General features: G+C 41.7%; 1 long non-coding RNA gene across 2 annotated transcripts; it reads left to right on the top strand.

Annotated features, from left to right (window-relative positions):
* Positions 1-352: 352 nt before the first annotated feature.
* LOC108938521 (uncharacterized) lies at positions 353-2,830 on the top strand. Of its 2 annotated transcripts, none has more exons than XR_001966421.2 (3): positions 353-496; positions 2,021-2,138; positions 2,385-2,830. It is a non-coding gene; the product is annotated as an uncharacterized LOC108938521 (long non-coding RNA). The 2 variants fall into 2 exon arrangements; XR_001966420.2 differs by having other exon boundaries at positions 1,115-2,138.
* Positions 2,831-19,386: the final 16,556 nt, after the last annotated feature.

The following is a 19,386-nucleotide window of genomic DNA, read 5'->3' as shown; positions in this document are numbered from 1 at the left end:
CTGTGTGCCTCTGTGTGTGCGTGTGTGTGTGTGTGTGTCTGAGTGCTGAGTTATAGACTGTGAAAGCACATGTTTGTTTTTCAGCAACAGGTAATATGAGGAAGTGCTCCCTGCCAGCTGCTACTATTCACCCGATATTTTTCCTGTCTTTAAAATTTATGTTGCTTATTTTATACTCAACAATCCTTTGTCTCTCCAGGATCTTGCAAAAGACGGGAAAGCAAAGCTCACTGCCATAGGAAATGTCTGTTCTCTAAATATGCCTGTCAACACACCCCTGGGACTTGTGTGTTTTACAAGATACTTATCAGGGTGTGTGGCTCCAGCTGCCAGTTGTTTGTGTGCTCTTGAAACGGATTCATCTGCGAACGGTGTCAAACGAGCGCAGCCACTGCGGGGATCTGCTGTTCGCATCCACTTCCGCCTACGCCAGTGCGCTGAAGACGGACGCGTGTGCAACCACTTGAGGGGTGTTGGAGCCAAAGACACGGCAAAGGTAATTTCTATAGCGGGAATACATGCTGTATAAGCTCTGCGTTCATGTGTCCTTTTCGCATTTGATGTCACAAGAATATGGTGGCCTGGGGTGTAAGTGTAAATAAGCAGCACTGATTGACAACGGAGTGATGTTTAAATACTCTATACAGAGATGAGTCAGCTGGGTGGAGGAGGGAGCAAGTGTGTCATGCAAAGCTTCCATGTAAATCATCTGCTCCACCATGTGGAGATGATGAACGGCGAATCGCCAGTGTCCTTCGAGTCCCTTCTCTCCTTCAACGTGTCCAATTCTATTCAACAGTAGATGCTTTAATCTCCCTTTTCATATGGACTGTACTGAAAAGGTCTCCGGTGGAGACTACTGGCGGTATTTCTTGGGTGATAGAAGGACTGCAGAGGCAAGAGCGTAACAAATTTGGTAGTAGTGAAGGAGCCGGAGGCATTTTTTTCACAGCAAGAAAGATCAACCAAAGTTGGATTTTAACTGTAAATGCTGGATACATTTCTGTTCATTTAAAGACTATTGTTTAAAGGGAATAAGACAAACAGTTTTCTGTTTCATTGTATTTTATTTTTTTCTTTTTGGTACATTTAACTGTATTTTTTTTTTTTACAGTAGAAGAATGGATTTTCCCCAATACTGAAAAATGTGGCAGCAGTAGGAGACAACATCAAACTGTCATGTGTCACAGGGCAAGAAGGCACCCTTCCATACCCTCTTCTTCTTCCTTAATTATGCTCCTCAGAATGACTTCCTGTCAGGCTCAGCGAGGGATTCTTCTTCTTGACTCTGTAGATGACCCCAAACCATAAACCTCAGCTTTCATTCTTCAGCCCTTTAGATATGTTCTGTGGCTTTGGAGGCTCTCCAGTGGACAGTGAATGGGCAGACTTTCAGAGTGCATTTCTTTTTTGGAGTGACTTCCATGGACATTCTTTCTAAAATTAATAAAAAGCTGCATCTTTATAACAGCTCACTTAAAGTATTAGTCATTAGAGTAGGACTATTCAGATGTCAGTCTTTGGCTGCTCTTTTTTTCGCTACATGAATGCTATTAAAAAGAGACATGGCTCACATTTGTCTGTGATTCAAAGTTTAAATGAAAAAGTTTCACTGAACTACAGTGCGTTTTCCCACCATGAAGACTCAACAAAGGGTATAAATGGCATCATCTTAATAACTAGTATAATTTTATTGCTCAGCATTTCATATACTAATGTGGAGCAGGACCACCAACATGGTCAATATGGAAATCAGAACAAAATCAACTGGACCAAATAACGTAGCCATCAGTTTCCTGTTGAAAACCATTTTCTCATATTAATTGCCTTAACTTTACATGCATGCAGAATATTTCAAATAAAAAAAAAGTCATAGGAACGGAACATGTGGCCTTATTTTGCACGATAACAAGAGCCAAGCCCGCAAGCATCTGAACGCTATGAAAACAAAAGCACTTGAGAAGTAGATGTACCCTTTCAGTTATTTCTGTGCCCTTCTTTCCTCTGTTTTGCCATGCAGGTCGGTTACTTGGAAAGGAATGCATCTGATACTGGCAACAAAAATCCAGATGCCCCGTCCCTCCTTCCACCAGTGCGGGGACATGTCATCCGTGACCCCTCCCCCATGGGGACAAAAGGTTATTCATGTGACTTTGTTGTTGTGCTGATTGCCAGGAAGGTGCGGGGCCCTCGTGGGAACTTCCTATCCCATCTGATTAACTGAAACAAAGACAACAGACCTCTCATTTTGTGCCTCTCAGAAAGCAGCTGAGAATCACTGCAGCCCTGTCCAGTGCATCAGACATTTCTCATAGGCTGGCTGTTGTCATGGTGACTGATGCACACCCAGTTCCATGCAAATTCTTGTTGTTGTTCCTCTCCAGGTCACTGACCACTACAGTGCGAGTGATAACTGCATTAGCCTTTCAAAACTCCCAAGAACCCAGGCAGTAAATGCAAAAGTAGGTACAATATCTACTCCTGAACGTGTGGACCGTGTGAGTCCGGGCATCGTGGATCCTTCTTCTGGACAGCAATGCATCGATCGTGTTGTTCTTCTGCTGGAATTGAAATGTTGATTCTGAAAAATAGGGCAAAATCAACATCATGACCTCAACAGCAAAATATTCCAGAACTAAATGCACTTTCCGTAGGAATGCTAGGCCTGCAGGAACAGAAAGCGTGCCTGAGTAATTTTAATAATGACTACCAGGTTCCTAGATCCGCCGTTTTGGAAAACATACGATGTGAAAATGTCAACAGAGTCAAAACGCTTTTTCTTAAAAATCCAGCAAATCTTTTCATTTACTTATTTTGCAGACTCTTTTCTTCAAAGCAACTTCCAATGTATACTATGTAGTGTTATGAGCCCACACACCTTATTCACCAAGGTGACTTACACTGCTAGATACACTACTTGTAATGGGTCACTCATCCATACATCAGTGAAACACACTCTCTCTGTATCAGTCACACACTATGGGGGAACGTGAACAGAATGTCTTTGGACTGTGGGAGGAAACCAGAGCACCTGGAGGAAACCCACGCAGACGTGGGGAGAACAAGCAAACTCCACACGGAGTGAGTGGGGATCAAACCCACATCCACCTAGGTGCTGTGAGACAGCAGCACTACTTGATGTGCCACCGCGTCACCTGTTGACATGCTTTAGTCACATCATTGTACGTTGATCGAAATCAACTCATCCATTCGCACATTTTAGGAAAGGTATTGCTTTAAAGAGTACAAGAGCATCCTTGGCTTTGAACTGGAAAACGGGAAAGTGCTCAAAGTCAGCGTGACAAACCATTCAGACAACTTGCGTTAGTCATAGACCTCAGCTGACGAGTCCTCGTTCATCCCGTTCTATTGACAGAAATTTTCAGCTGTGCGGAAACAAAGAGCAATATGAGTTTCTATAACTTCTGGAGAGATTTGTACCTAAGAAACAACTTTTTCTGGTGTCCTTTTGCGATACTCTAAACGGTTAATTGGACCTTTGCCTCGTAGCAGAAAGCAGTTTGAGTTATTTTAGGAGAGTGGAACGGGGCCTGTAAATTTACTGCTCTAAGCAAGCTGTACGGACCACCCTGAGTGAAATAACACATAATACAATCCAGAGCCTGCGTTCTCTTTTCCCTTGTCTTCCCACGTTGTATCTACCTATATCTCGCACCAAGTGAGCTCTCTCCTTACCAAAATTCTTGTGCACAGTCCGTGATATAATAAACGCATAATCCTGTGCCGGCTCAACATTGTATAACGCTGCATCCAATGGCAAAAATTCTACGTAGTTTTTTTGAAAGAATAAATCTACCTTATTAATTATTTGCGGCGAAGAGGACAAAAGTTCACGTGTATATCTGTGACTGCTTTTTCTCCACTGTAACAGCGTAACTTGAAAACCATTTCGGATCATTTGGTTCCCTGTTCTGGTAATGTCTTTTGAGCCTTGGATATCTGGTTGAAGGCAATGTACTGTAAGTCATTTTCATGCCTGCCAGAGCAGTATTGCAACATCTGAGTTCAGACTGGGCGACCTGAAAGCTACTAAACGATGTTCTGGACCACAGTGGAAAAGTCAGTGTGATTATGACACACGTTCTTTGACTAGGTAATAGGTCACCTAAGGTCACCTAAGGTCACCTAACATGTGTTTCTTAAACATATTTTTGTTATTTGTTCTCTGAAGTGTGCAGTATTTCAGTTTGATGCACCATCATACTTAAGCTGTAACAGAATATTACTGTTTTTATTTAAATAAATTGACTTTTAAGTCTATTCACTCAAACTGGAAAAGATTCGCTGGCTGTGATATGTTTCATTCTTCATTTTCATGTCTGTAACAAAGCTTAAAAATTATGTCAGATCCTTGTGGACTAATCGTACAAAAGTTGAAAGAAATCTAATACTTAACAGAAACCCATTTGGATAGTCACTGGCAAGATTCGAGGCCAGTTCTAAAAATTTTAAGATGTGATAAATTGAAAGTTCGTGTACGTATCCAAGACAGACGAAAACACTGAAAAGGCAAACAAACTGAAACCCAGATTTCAGATCACTTTAACATTGTGCAATTTTTTTTATGATACAATAAACATATAACTGATTTAATGATTTATTTGTCCATTGCTGTAGTTGTTAACCTCACATTTTAACTGAAAAGAAAGACAGAAATATGGGTATGAATGTCTATATGTGTGTACACAGGGAGTATATGGATTTTTCCATATTAGCAGAAATCTTTGGTTTGACTGTGTATTTTTTGGAATTATCAGAAGCAAGAGGACAAGAATCACAATCAGAATGAGTTTTATTGGCCAGTGTGCTGACACACACAAGGAATTTGCTGTAATTCTAGGTGCCTCCGGTATTTACAGACAAACAGATGACACAGAATTACAGAATAAATAAATAACATATTTACCGGGTATACAAACATGAGGGTATAAATAGTAGTATAGATACAAAAATGTAAATAAACAAGAATTGCATTACAAAAACCGGAAACCAGAAGAAACCATGTAATAAATTATGACTGAAATGACATCTCACAAACATAATAATACAGTCTGTATCTGTCTGAAATATAGTCAGACATTGATATCTGAACCTTTGTGATCGTGAGAAAAAAATTTTACTTTGAAACTATGATTATTCATTCCAGTGGTTTTTAGATAAGGTTTTATTAAAAAAGATTAAATCAACGGAATATATATTTTAATATCCAAAAAGTAGTCCACTTGCTGGAGCAAATCCAACATCATGAGTTCCAACAGAAAGTACAGTATCTCCAGATCTCAGATCACAAAGGCATTAGCCACAATAACCCTGAGTAGTGTATTTTTCTCATCCAAAATGTTCTCCAATTAGTACTGACAACTCAGTACCCCCTACAATGGACCCTAGTGCACTTTCTTCTCGAACCCTTTCCTGAATGCCCCCATTACCTCAAGCAGGAAAATGCTAATTATTTTAATTGTTAACAGAAAACAGTGGACCATAAATTAGAATGAATGTCAGAATAAAAATGACCTATCATCAAGAGTTCTATTATTCAGCAGAAGGCAGCAAGACAGTTGGGTCCCCAAACATCTAAGGAAATTGAAGGTTAAGCTGCAAGTTAAAAATCCAAAAGCCACTTGTCTTTAAAGCAATTGTGACACACATGTAAAATTCCAGTGCAACCAAGCATGTGAAATAATGTTAAATCAGACAACGTTTCTCAAGGAGTCAGGTTTTTAAAAAATGAACAAAAAGGTAACAAACTAGGGAGCCAATACATCTACAAGGACGAAAAAGTAAACTGAGTTTTCAAGGCTTCGCCCAATGATTGCAAAGCGAAAAGAGCATTTTAGACATTTTTGAGAATTAATTAAAAGTAAAAAACGGCAATTGCTCCATAGTGGTAGAAATTAACTTTTCCCCTTTGTCAGGGTAACAGAATCCCTCAAAGTTTTCAGAAGAACTGCTCTTTCCATATGCTTTATACCTCACATCTCCTGATGGTACTAAAAGTTATTTAATTGTGATTAATTCACTAAAACTATAAAAAATTACTCTGGTAACTCTGACTTTTAAAATTGATTACATAAAAACTGAACCGCTGATGGTTTGTGTGTATTCTAAGCTTTTTGTCTCTTCTTGAATGCATGTATTGTGTCTTCTGAATTCTAAATTGCTCTGGAGAAAAGCATCTGCGAAATGAGCGGATGCAACTAAGATGTCAATGCAAATGCCTCCATACAGAAATTACGAGAGTTTGAAGCATGGAACACAGTGCATTCCAAGTTTATTTTCTCCTTGACCAATATAGGAAACATACAGTAGGCAGTGTGCCCTTGGAGCAGGTGGGGAACACAAAATTATTCCAAAAGCTGTGTCACATCCTGTCTAGACAGGTATGCTTTGCTTCCAGCGAAAGTGCCTTCTATTTTTCAAATTGCATCACTAAGACATGATTTTCTCCTTCATTTCGGGTAAGCAGACAAAGCATGCATTTTGCAGTGGTACAGCTTGGGCCTGGAGGAATCTCAGATGGAAGAATGTCGATGCTTTCATTTTTTGCTAGTAACCCGAGCTGAGAACCACTCCTGCCTCTTCCTCTACCAACCTTGACGGATTTTTGAGTAACTGAGCAGGATCTCTCCCACCCTAGTCAGGAAATGGGACTGCCCTGAAATACATCTAAATTGATTCTGCCATGGCTCTGGAGCCCAAACCTATGACCTCTTACTCCGTAGGGAAATATGTTAAGTGCTTTGCCATTTGGTCAAAACCCTTATTTTGTGCAACTGTTGTGGAGTTTGCAAGGAAATATGCAACCTCCTCATCATCAAAGTCCCTGCAAACTGGGAAAGTTACCCCGAGGAGCTAGCAGATGAGACTGAAGTGCCCTTTTATTTCCCAGCAACCCTTCCATGAGCTTCATACAGAAGACCATAATAGCACTGAGTTCACTGGTGTTTGTTCCATCTGTGTTTCAGACAGAAAACTTTGATAGAACTTCTACAGAAACATCCTGGCTGAAAAGAGTTAAACTGCCTGTGATAACTTGTGTCATATTTCATATTCTCTACATCCTTGCATAAGCTTGGGATCAATTATTTTATGTAATGAGAAGAGTTTTGCTGATGTCAAAGGAGATGAGGGTTCCAATCTCACTACCACTGGAGAATAGCTTGGGACTCACCAGTATGCATCCCTGCAATAAGTGCTCCCAAACAGGTATGAAAGCTATTGTTTGTGGGTTACACACTCTCACAGATCAGGGCCTGGTCATTCAGGAAAATTAGGAAAAAAAGAAAAACCTTGATTTCTCTAAAACGAATGTCATGACCTCTCCTCGGTAAGTGAAACCGGTCACCGTTTGCCGAAGCAGCCTTGCCTACAGATCACAATATGCGACAAAAGTGTGCAGAGGATGAAAATATCCCACATGTACCCTGGTTCACAAGTCTGTTATCATGCGGTTGAGTCGCTGCCGTTGATGTTAAGAGCCACATCATTTTAAGACAGCTGGTAAAGCTTCACCTGCTCTGATGTGATCTTTTTGTAAACTGCTAACTGTAGACATTGTTCCACGTGTACAGCAATGTTGCTGACTTTGCTTGAGCTGTGCCCTGAAGCTTCCTCTCCACATGTCCTTATATCTGAAACAAATACTCACACAATCTGAAACCGCTTGCCCCAAGCCAGAGCCTAACCTAGCAACGCAGGGCATAGGGGGTCAGGACACACCCAGGACAGTACACCAGTCCATCACAAGGCATCCCAAGCAGGACTTGAACTCCAGACCCACCAGAGAGCAGGACTAGGACAAACCCGGTGCACCACCACACCCCCTTTGAAAGGAGTACTATAGAACCAAGACATCAATGTTCATTTGCAACTTTGAACAATGTGAATTATACTGTATATCCTCCCACAAAAGCAGTTTTGTTGATAATGTAAAAATGATGAAGTCTGCAGATAAGTCCCCATTGCTGTATTTTCTGCTGATCGTCGCAATGCTTTTATTAAAAAGGAAAGTCATGAGTAAGTCATAAATATGTTATGTAGAGTTTCTTTTAATTATCTCTAGGAGCTTAAAACTTGTGTTGAAAACATTTAAGAGGGTGATACAATTACATTTGCTTTGACATGAATGAGGTGTGAAAGCTGAGAACGTGTTCCACTGAACATGTTCCTCAGTGCTTCTGGGAAGAAAAGATTTTGTTTGCATTTCTTCTCAGAGCCAATTCTGCAATCAAATATGTAACACATCATGTCAGTGCTGCTTTGCCCTTTTCCCAGACCTGTCGGGTGGGAGAGCAATGGGAGGAATAACTCATGTAAAGGAGTGTTTGTGCAGACAGACAACGGACAGCAGATTCATGGCTTCCTTAGGGGTCGGACCCTAAAGGACAAGACCTTGCAGAGCTGTGTCTGGGCCAGCGAATCCCACAGTCCTCCCCAGGCAGCTGTGTAGAGCACGGGATGCTTCCCCTTGAGCATATTCACACAACAAAATACCTAATGTATACTGTTAAATGCACTATTTCAGGAGTCATCTTTGGATGAAAAAATTCATAATCACACACTTGCTAGAACATTTGGTCTTCCGACCAAGCAAATTACTTACAGAACATGCTTCAATCTACTCTACATACATACATTTATTTAAAAAAAAAAAAATTACAATTTGCCCGATACCAGATTTAATGCTTTTTTTTTTTTACACGATAGGCCGAATAATGAACAGTTTTATGGGAACACAGTGCAAGAGTTTAAATGCATAGCTGTGCCAACAGTGATCCTTTGGAGATGGTATTTTCGTCACCTGCCACAAGGCGATTCTGATCTCTGGAGCAACACCAAATTTAAGTTGCAACGGCTGTCTGGTGGTGGCTCCTGGTGTAGGGTTACAATCGCGGATGCCAAGAAGGGTCACGCAGAGCCTTGGTAGCCTTCACAAATGTCTTAACTGCATAAACTGACATGCAGCTTCACCGGCTGGTTGCCAGGGGCTCAGCCAGGCACAGATTCAGTTACACTTCCAGGCGAGATTGTCCTCCAAATTCTGCTTTGTTCCACATCTCCGGATAGCTAAAGAGATCATCCATAAAAATCTGTGCTAAAACAAAGGATTAAATATTACTCTGTTTTACTGTGGAAAGACAATGGGTCATTTTTATGATGTGGTTTGTAAAGAAGGCTGTGTCAATATATGAAGAAACAAAAGGAATATGTTGGTTTACAGCCCCTTAAATGAATTACTTGGAGTGAAAAGAGAACATAATTCACATTTAATTATGGGCACATGCACAGAACAGACAGTTTTTGATTACAGGCCATATCCTGGTATTTTAGCAGCATGTCAACTGACTTTATTGTATTTTTCCAAGAAATGAAAGTATGTTGCTTATGCAAAAAATGTGATTAGTTTGTTCAGATTCTATTTAGAAACATTGCAATGGTCTCTTGAAACACAAATCACAAAGTATGTGCTTTGCAGACGATCCTTTCATATCATAGCTAATTTCCTCCTGGCTTCGCTTTTCTTTGCCAGTCAGAAACTCGGCACTTGAAACGAGTGCAGGCGGCCGGGGAAGTCATCTTTCATTTTGTTTTCCTTGCTGTGCCTTTCTTCCTGCGCAAGAGATGCTGGTACAGATAATAGCTCGCATCTGCTCTTTTAGCCCTGCCATCATATGGTCAGGCCATCATGTGCTCCAGCCAGGGCCCTTCCCCCACCTCTTCGCACACAGCTGTCACCAGACAGGGATTGCATTTCATCTTTGTGGGGAAAGTGCCCCTCACACTGGAACCCTGGGGTGACCCTGCGCTCAGGACCGAGGCAGCAGAGTGTGTTCCCAGAAACGTTGCCCGTTTCCCCAAAACCCTTCGTCGCTCTTCAGTGTCCGTGGTGCTCCGCACCCAATTCCGTGAACAATCCGTTTTTTTATGTTCGTCTTGGTTACGTCGTAACCCGGATCATTCATTCGTAGCCTATAAACAATGATGTGATGCTTCTTTTAACTGCTGTGCCTGTGATTCTTGCAACTGTTTTTTCATTCAAGTTGTGTAAAAAACACCGTTCAGTAATAATTCGTAATGTGTTCCGATGTGTTATGATTTTGTCATGTACTTTTGCCAGTTTTCTAAATCATTTCCTTTTTCAAAGCCATACTCAGTTGTAACATACAGATTATTTAATGAAATCATGTGGAAAAACACGCACGCACGCACGCACACACACACACACACACACACACACACACACCATCTGAACCGCTTGTCCCATACGGGGTCGCGGGAAGCTGGAGCCTAACCCCCCCGGCAACACAGGGCGTAAGGCCAGAGGGGGAGGGGACGCACCCAGGACGGGACGCCAGTCCATCACAAGGCACCTCAAGCGGGACTCGAACCCCAGACCCACTGGAGAGCAGGACCTGGTCCAACCCACTACGCCACCGCACCCCCTCTATGGAAAAACAACACAGCAAAAAAAAAAAAAAAAATGTAATTAATAAAGTAATCTGAACATAAAATTGTACACAGGTGTGCATGTCGAAATGGTACTTTCTATGTTATGAAATCAACATGTGGAAATTAATTGAGCAAAATCAGGCTTGGCTTGTGTACTTTTTCCAGTATGTATAAAATAAAAACCTGTATGCATTCTCTCAAAACACTACATTATATTTTTGTTTATTTCAATGAAGTTGAGGATTAAACAAGGAAAGACAATAGCAGTTATTACCTTCCCTTACAGAAACCTACACCCGTCTGGTGTTATTTCCCGGAGACCTTCGCTTAACAGAGCTTCCTGACATGAAAGTAGATCATCTTTATCTCAAACTGCCTTTTATACTTGGCGTAAATAACGTTGCGTTTCTGTCACTTGTTTCAGGATGCCTGTGTGCCTGAACCATCGCGCTATTTTCTCTTGTCGAACCCGAACCCAAACGCAAACACTTGCCTGTGGGGAACAAAGGCCATTCTGTTTGGGGCCACTTTTCTCCCCTTGACTCCAGAGATGCATTTCCTGACACCGAGAGAGAGAGAGTGAGAGGACGAGAGACGGAGCTGTAACCACAGCTGAGCGGAGTCGGGTTTCCTTTTGTGAAATCTTTGAGCGTTTCTCAAACCCTGAGTGGTTACCTGAGTGAACGGAAACGATGGCTGCCAGTCCCCAGGCTCTTTAACGCACGATGCGGACATCTTTCACGCTGTCACACACATGCAGGTTGTCTGGAGGCTCAACACTGGAGGATAGAGGCTGGAGGCGGGAGGCAGGAGGTGGCAGGGTGGAGGATGGAGGTGTGAGGCGGGAGGCTGGAGGTGGGAGGGTGGAGGGTGGAGGCTGGAGGCGGGAGGCGGGAGGCGGGAGGCTAGAGGATGGAGGCTGGAGGCGGGAGGCGGGAGGCTGGAGGCGGGAGGGTGGAGGATGGAGGCTGGAGGCAGGAGGCCAGGCAAATACTCTGGCCCAGAACGCAGAAATCTCCTTACAATACGGGTTCACATCTGCTGGTAGGTTAAAGTTACGGGTTGAAAAGGTCACACAGCAGAGTGATTTAGGGTTAGTGAATCTCTGTAGGTCTTTGAGTAAATCTCATGCTAACCTCTGTGTTATGAAATATAGGGATTCTTTATCATAAAATGTACTTGGAGATAAATATCAGCCTGTTGCTGTTCCATATTAGTTTGACCGAAAGAAGAGCAGAAAAATATATAATTAGTTGAGCACAACAGTAAAAAAAAAAAATAAAACCTTAATAATAAATAGAATTTAATAGTAATAAAACATCAAACATATTTCATGAGCTCATAACTCAGTATAGACCTGTTATTGTTCTTATTCTGCATTATTATTGAGAATAAATTTGGAATTGTTCTTGAACTGTTCAGATATATGTTCCGAAATTTAGTTCAAAAGGAAACAAAGAGGTGGAATAAAAAAAACTCTTCTTGCACCGTGCGATGAGAACTTGTGAGTGCTGTGACCTTCAGCTTGTCGCCTGGTTTCACAGGCTGGTTCATCTGTCAGCAGTGGGGACACTTCCATGTGTCCTCTCTGTCTCAGTGTGGGTCCATTCGGGGTGCAGGGCTACGGGACGGGGCTGCGTGTGTTCTCACCTAAAGCAAGCATGGGAAATAGCAGCTGTGTACACACAAGGAGCCCTCTTCTCTCCTCTAGAACCTCATGAAATGTGAAGGGAAAGAAATATGTGTCGACAACAAGGTCACACACGTGGCTGAGACAAATGTAACAAAGACAGCAAGAAACCTTAACTACTACAACATTGCAATCGCTTCTTAAACAGAAATTAGCATGATGCTTACCTTAAAATTATTATTATAGGACAGTTTTTCTTTTAATTGAACCATTTATTTTTGCTTTATGCTTTACAGTTTAGTGGGAAGTGTGGTGGTGCAGCCGGTTTGGTTGGGTCCTGCTCTTTGGTTCAGGTCCTGCTTGGGGTACCTTGCGATGGACTGGCATCCTGTCCGGGGTGTTTCTCCTCCCCCTCTAGCCTTGCATCTTGTGTTGCTGGTTTAGGCTCTGGTTCACCGCAACCCCAAGCGGTTTCACGCAGTGTGTGCCTGTGCTTTGCAATTTAAATCTACGGAACTAAGCGGGTTATGATTGAAATAAAGCTGATAGCTGGAATAGAAGAAAATGCAAATGCATAACAAAACGCTGATGTACTTGTAATTCTTTCTGTGCGGGATCTTGGGTTATGTTCAGGACACAAAGCCAGCGATGGGAACTTCATGAGCCCGAATTTAATGGTAGAATAACTTTTCGCTAGTCCTCAATGAGAAACAAATGTAAGTGACAGAGCACAAAATTGCTAATATTTTTAGTACTTTCAAATTCAATGTCAATATTTTGATCTTCAGTTTCACTTAGTACAGTATTTATGTATTGATTCACTCATTCACTAACATTTGTCCATTGCGGGGCCACCATTGATCAAAATTAACCCCAGAAGGACAAGGACGGTGGATGCCAGTCCATCTCAGGGAAATCATACAAACACATTGACTCATGCATAGAGAGGGAACCAGAACAACCTGGGGACACGAATACGAACACGGGGAGAACATACAAAATCCACGCAGACTGAGCTGGATTGGAAACCATGGCAAAATGCACATCCCCTGTGCTGTGAGCCACTATCACTCCACCATCACTTTGAGTTGACATAATTATGCCATTTCTGTGCTACTGAGAAAAACACCGGCATAGTATCTCACTGATACAGTTCATAACTGTGATTTCTAAGGCACAATACACGGTACAACACAGTACAATACAGTACATGTCGAGTGAGGACCTGGAAAGGATCCACTGTAGTTAAAAATACATTTGCATTTGACAGCTGTTTTGGCTGATCGACCACTGTCACCGGTTCTCAATGACTTTAGATAAGCTTCCAGAGGCAGCCGTTACCTATCTAATCACAGTTTTTACTTCAAGGGTGAACGCTTGAAATAGAAAAGAATGTAAAGTTAATGTCTACCATACAGTAACTGCACCGTAATTACTGATATAACCTGAGAGTTACAAAATTCCTTTCCTATTTCTCTTCCGCTATTTATATTTTTATTTTGCATTGTTTGTTATAGTGGTTGCTGTATTACGTGAACCTGTTGAAAAGGTCTGTTGTCTGGAGCATAGCAGGGGTCATGAAGTTCCACAGGTTAAAATAACATAAACCATTCAACTCATGAACACAAAAAGCCTCAACGCAATATGCCGAAACGCTTGTTTAACATAGTTAGAAGAAGACACACAAAGTATGCGGTAAGGGATGAGTCAAAGTTTTCTCCAAAGGCTGTGTTTCCGGTGAACTGTTGCCTGTACAATGTCCGTAGAGCGTGTGTGGCTGTGTGGCTGCACTGCGATGGACTGGCGTCCCGTCCAGGGTGAATCCCATTTAGCTTTGCACCCTGTACTTCCAGGACAGGCTCTGACTTGAACGAGCAGTGAAGGAAAGACAATGTGCATCAGATGATTCCCTGCATTTAAAACGAATTTCTCACTCAAGTACAGGCAGCCGAGCTGAATCTTCAACGGTGTAAATGCTGTGCTGGCACAACGGCTTTGTCGGCGTTGGTAACACTGTCAAGTTCACGATGAACGGGGGACGTGCGTCAAACTCTGTCTTTGAGACGAGTTTGGCCTCGATGATGGGAACGGTAAGATCTGCTGTAAATGTGAGGTTTTCATTGCTTGATGAAGCAATTCATCATCTAGGCTTTCTGGGGGAATGTCAGAGACATGACTACTACAGATCTGTTGTACCATCACAGACTTGCTCTGATGACGGAGATAATTAAGGTGCAGGACAGAAGCTATCAGTCATGGTCTTGGGACCATTTCTGCTCCACTGGTTCCTGTTCTAGCTCAAGCGAAACTGTACAAACATACTGTATGTGATTGTGCATATGCCAAGATCTTTTGGTGACAAGAAAATGTGTGCTTTTTCTGTTTTTCTTCATGTGATGTTTCAACAGCTTTATTATATTACACAGATGATGATTTCAGTAATTACTGATAACTAAATGAGTTAAATCACCATCCCTATAAGTGACTAATTTTAAAAGTAGTCTTTTTTCTGCATGTTTGAAGGTAGCCAGACTGAAAAAACCTTTAGCGGGTTGAAACGTTTAAATGGTGTAAACCCTTTAGCTAAAAAGTAAAACTATGGTAATGTACAGTATATTCTGTAGTGACTCAGTGGGAGCTCTGGTCCAGGAATAACAAAGATTTGGTTACGCTGAAAACACCTTGTCCATCGCAATGCTTTTGTTCATGTTTACAGCAGTATTTCAGGGTACAGCTTAAAAACTTGATTGATTGATTGATTGAAAAACAAAATGATATGAAAGGCTTAAAAAGACATTTTAAACACAGTGTAGTTCATCAAAATTTAGTGTCTTGATATTTAGCTGAAGAAATAGTGCAGATGAAAGGCTAAAATTTTAGGTTATTTGAACATATTATAAATATATTATATTTAGTTTATAGTATATTCTTGACATTAATATTGACTTACAGGAGAAATGTATGTAATGAGCCACAGCAGATAAACAAGATATACCCCAAACAGTACATCTTTTATATAGTACTTGCTGGCAGTGGAAATGATGACCCAGCTGGCTGCATAAGCATGATTTCCGCTGGTAAGTCGGGCTGGAAATACCTTATTAAAATTCTGGAAAATTGCAGTTTCTAGACTAATATACCTGGACTGGTTCATGCATTAATTTGCTTGAAATGCACTTATTCTTCCATGGACTGTGTACTGTTAGGAATCAAAGCGATAAATCTGTGGTTCCCTTTGCTTTTACTGGAAATCAGGAACAAGGTAAACAGATAAAAACCAGATGCACTTTGGAGACATGAATGATTTATCAGTTTATTATTTTAATCCTAACTGAGTAAGATTTTGTACCCTAAAGGCTGCACTTCCACCAAACACAGATCAATGTAAATGCATTTCTTGATGCAGATTTTTAAGGCTTTGCTCTAGTGAAGCTTATAAATCAAGCTGCCAAACACAGCTGGTGTGACTGAAAACAGGGAAAAGATGGCCTGTGTTTTCCACACTGACACACAAATAGCTGGATTTGTACCCAGACATCTCTGAAATAAGGACGTAAAGAAAAGCAAATATTCAAAAATCTCAAAGACCTTCAAGATACATATTAAGCTGAATAACCATGAAACTTCAACAAAATTATTACATTTAAATATCAAAAAGTGAAATAGAGAATAACGTTGTTAAATATGTATGGGTATATTAACCTCTGTTAAAGTGTTTATTTAAATGTGAAGTGGGTGGCATGGTGGCACAGCAAGCAGCTCTGTTGCCTCACAGTGCGTGAGTGGTACAAGAGGATGCAGGTTCAATCCCTGCTTAGTCTGTGTGGAGTTTGTATGTTCTCCCTGTGTCTGCATGGGTTTCCTCTGGGTGCTCTGGTTTCCTCCCACACTCCAAAGACATGCTGTTCACCCACAGTGTGTGAGTGACACGGAGAGAGTGTGTTCCACTGATGTATGGATGAGTGACCCAGTGTAAGTAGTGTATCTAGCAGTGCAAGTCACCTTGGTGAATAAGGTGTGTGGGCTAAAAACACTACATAGAGTTTGTTGGAAGTTGCTTTGGAGAAAAGTGTCTGCTAAATAAGCAAATGTTCCACATTTTTTCTGAACAAGAGGTGAATTATTACAAAGCAAAAAAGATAAAGGAAATTTAATTGCATTGCAGCTGTCGGTTCAAAACAATGTGTTTTATATTGTTAACTGTAACATTTGACAAATGTACAGCATGTAAGTTATTAATATTTTATTAGTTCACATCAAGTTTGCATATCGAACTTACTTCCCAACCTCTGTTACCTGTTGCAAACGGGATCATCAAATGCCACTTCATTGTCAGACGATGGAGAAAAATCAGGGTATAAACAGCCAGATATCCATTCTACATGCTTCAGAAGTGAGTTTAGCTCTTTGAAAACACGTGGTAAACATATGTGGTGGATAACAAAGACTTATTAATTGCACCTTCCCGTTTCCAGAAAGTGAAAATTTGAATAAAGTATCTCTTTAGCATTTTCTTTTTTTTTTATTTGCACGTGTTTCAGTGAACTAAGTGTTTTTAAAACATTTGTGAGATTTAGCATAAAGTGTTCCAGTACATTTTGTGGCAAGAACCTGCGAAAACATCTCTAATTAATGCTCTCATGACAGCAACATCTACAAGACCCTTCCTTAAGTGCAGAATTTCCTTGCCTTCTGCGCAGCGATGTATGAAGACGGATCGACGCCACCGTCATTCCTTTATACCTGCAGAAACACACAGCCACCTCACTACTGCATATTTTCCAAGAAATCTCATAATGAATATGTATTAGTATGAATATGTATGAATTGGTTTCCCGTCTAATCCATGACCTCGTACAGTTGTAGTGATTCTGTCGTTTGAGTTGCACATACATTTCCAAAGTATTACTTTATCAACGCTTTCCCACAACTCTAAATTCTCATCAAGGGCTTAATTCCTGCTCACGGTATCCACCTCATTACTGAGTGCCCTTCTAGGCTCTTATGTGGCAAATCTTCGGTGAGCAGTGGATGATGGAATCCAGAATGAAATAACACCCCTGCACACACTGAACAAAAATGAGAACATCATAGTGAGTGCTGACACAAGTGCTGAGTGCAGGGAATCCAGTTGCTCAGGAATCCTAAGGATGACGTTGCCAACCCATCACGTCGTGAAGCAGCTGCTGCCGTCAGGTATGAACCGAGCACATGGATGTGTTTCTGCGAGGGAATTTGCCCTCCCATCTCCATGTGACAAGCAATGACAGCTTCACCATAGAGACAGGCCATACTAGGTCTGCTGTCAACTGCTAAACGTATTTTTCAAACTTCCTGGGAATATTCGGGGGAAAAAAGATGCTAGCCTACAAGGAAGCGTTTGTGAAAGTCTTCCTAGTGCATTACAGAGGACACTCATCGTGTGTCCGGTTTAAATGGAAGTGTCGCCCCCGGGAACGAGCAGAGCGGCAGCACCTGCGGCTACTTGATGACAGCCGGGATATAAGGAGCTCCGGGAAGGAGTTATGACGCGGATTCTTGCAATCGCCCCTGTGGTCTTGCAGTCTCAGTGTCTTCGTCATAGTCTTCGTGTCCTCTTTGGTTTCCCTGTTTCTGGTTATCGATCCTCGCCTGTATTCAACGACCACCGAGTCTTGCCTTGGCCGCGTATCGACGTCTGCGCCTTGTACAACCTTCGCCTGACCCTGATTGTGTCCTGCCCTTCAGATCTTGAGAGAAAGAACAAAACTAACCCGCGATTGGGTCCACTACTTATCTGTCTCCAGCCTGCCGATCTGAAGCATGACAGGAAGGATACCCTTCCCAATGAAAAATGTACTGTACCTTTGCCTTTCTGCATCTGTGCTGACAGGCGGGTGTCAGTTTCACTCAGTTTTCTGTGGGTCTGTGGAGTTTATTGATGGTTGAAGTTGTTCTCAGCTATTGCTTTTAAATTTACCATGGAGTTACAGTACTTAATTCTGCTTCCAAAATATATGGCTGGCTCCTGAATAGGAAAACCAGATCTTATATGTTGCACACTCGCTCTTAAGTGTGTGATTTCTCAAGGGGATTAATGGTCTTGAAGCAGAAACAAAAAAAGACACATGGGGACCATATGGAGGCCCTCTTATCTGAAGTTCAAGGCAAACATTTCCAGTGCTGTTTTCCCCCTGAAGAGCTTCGCTCAACCTCTCAATACGCTTTTATGATAAGAACACAATGGCTTGTGTTGGGCTGTTGAGAATCAAGGGTCCTTCACAGATGGGCCTTTGCTACTGCGTCATGAGATTGCATGTTTTATAACCCATCTCAAAGCAAGGGAACAATTACATTGCTTTGGAGTCACAGCATATCTGCTTGATTGTTAGAAACAACCCAAAATGTGTAATTACCATTAGATTCGATGGTAAAGCTTTTTATGTGTTTCTGAATCCAAAGTTGATAGCCACATATGGTAAAATACCTCCCAATCCCTTCAAAAGTTAACATTAGTTATCATAAAAAAACACAGAATGTCTACAACCGCTTGCCCCGAGTTGGGTCGCGGTGAGCCGGAACCTAACCTGGCGACACAGGGCGCAGGGCTGAGGGAGAGGGACACCCCCAGGACGGGACACCAGTACATTGCAAGGCACTCCAAGCAGGACTCGAACCCCAGACTCACCAGAGAGCAGGCACAGGCCAAACACACTGCGGCATCCCATCCCCTGTTCATTTTCCTCATATTGAAATATCTGACAGAGATCTGATTTTGTTTTCGGAGCATTTTTTACACACGCATCTGGACAATGTGTAGAAAGAGACAAGTTTGATGCTGCGCCCATTCCAGTACAGTATCTTACTACAGCAGACAATTAAAATAACAAGGAACTGCTACGAGTTTCCATTTCCTCAGCCATTCTAATAATAATATTAAAGCACCGCATAAAGGCACGACACATGGGACACAACACAAACATTCCAGAGGACTTTCTTGGAATGCGAACCCTCTAGTACAGACTCAAACAATTGCAGCTTTTTTAATAACGTCTCAGCCCAGAAGAGCCTCCGTTGTATTGACTGTATTTCAGCAAGGGGCTGCTTTGAAAAGCCAAACAATTCCTGAGAAGCCTCTCAATGACATTACAACAGCCACACTGTTTTCACAAAGCATCTTGAGAAGAGGACATGAATTTTCATTCTGGTAACTGTTGCATTCTTATGATAATCCAAGAGAATCTCAATGGCTGCTCTTCACTTAGTGTCTAGACATTTTGTTACCATGTTCTGAACTTTTTAGGAGC

This window comes from Scleropages formosus, chromosome 17 (assembly GCF_900964775.1).
Source record: "Scleropages formosus chromosome 17, fSclFor1.1, whole genome shotgun sequence".
In the NCBI taxonomy this organism is placed as follows: Eukaryota; Metazoa; Chordata; class Actinopteri; order Osteoglossiformes; family Osteoglossidae; genus Scleropages; species Scleropages formosus.
This window is presented reverse-complemented; position numbering and strand designations above follow the sequence as displayed.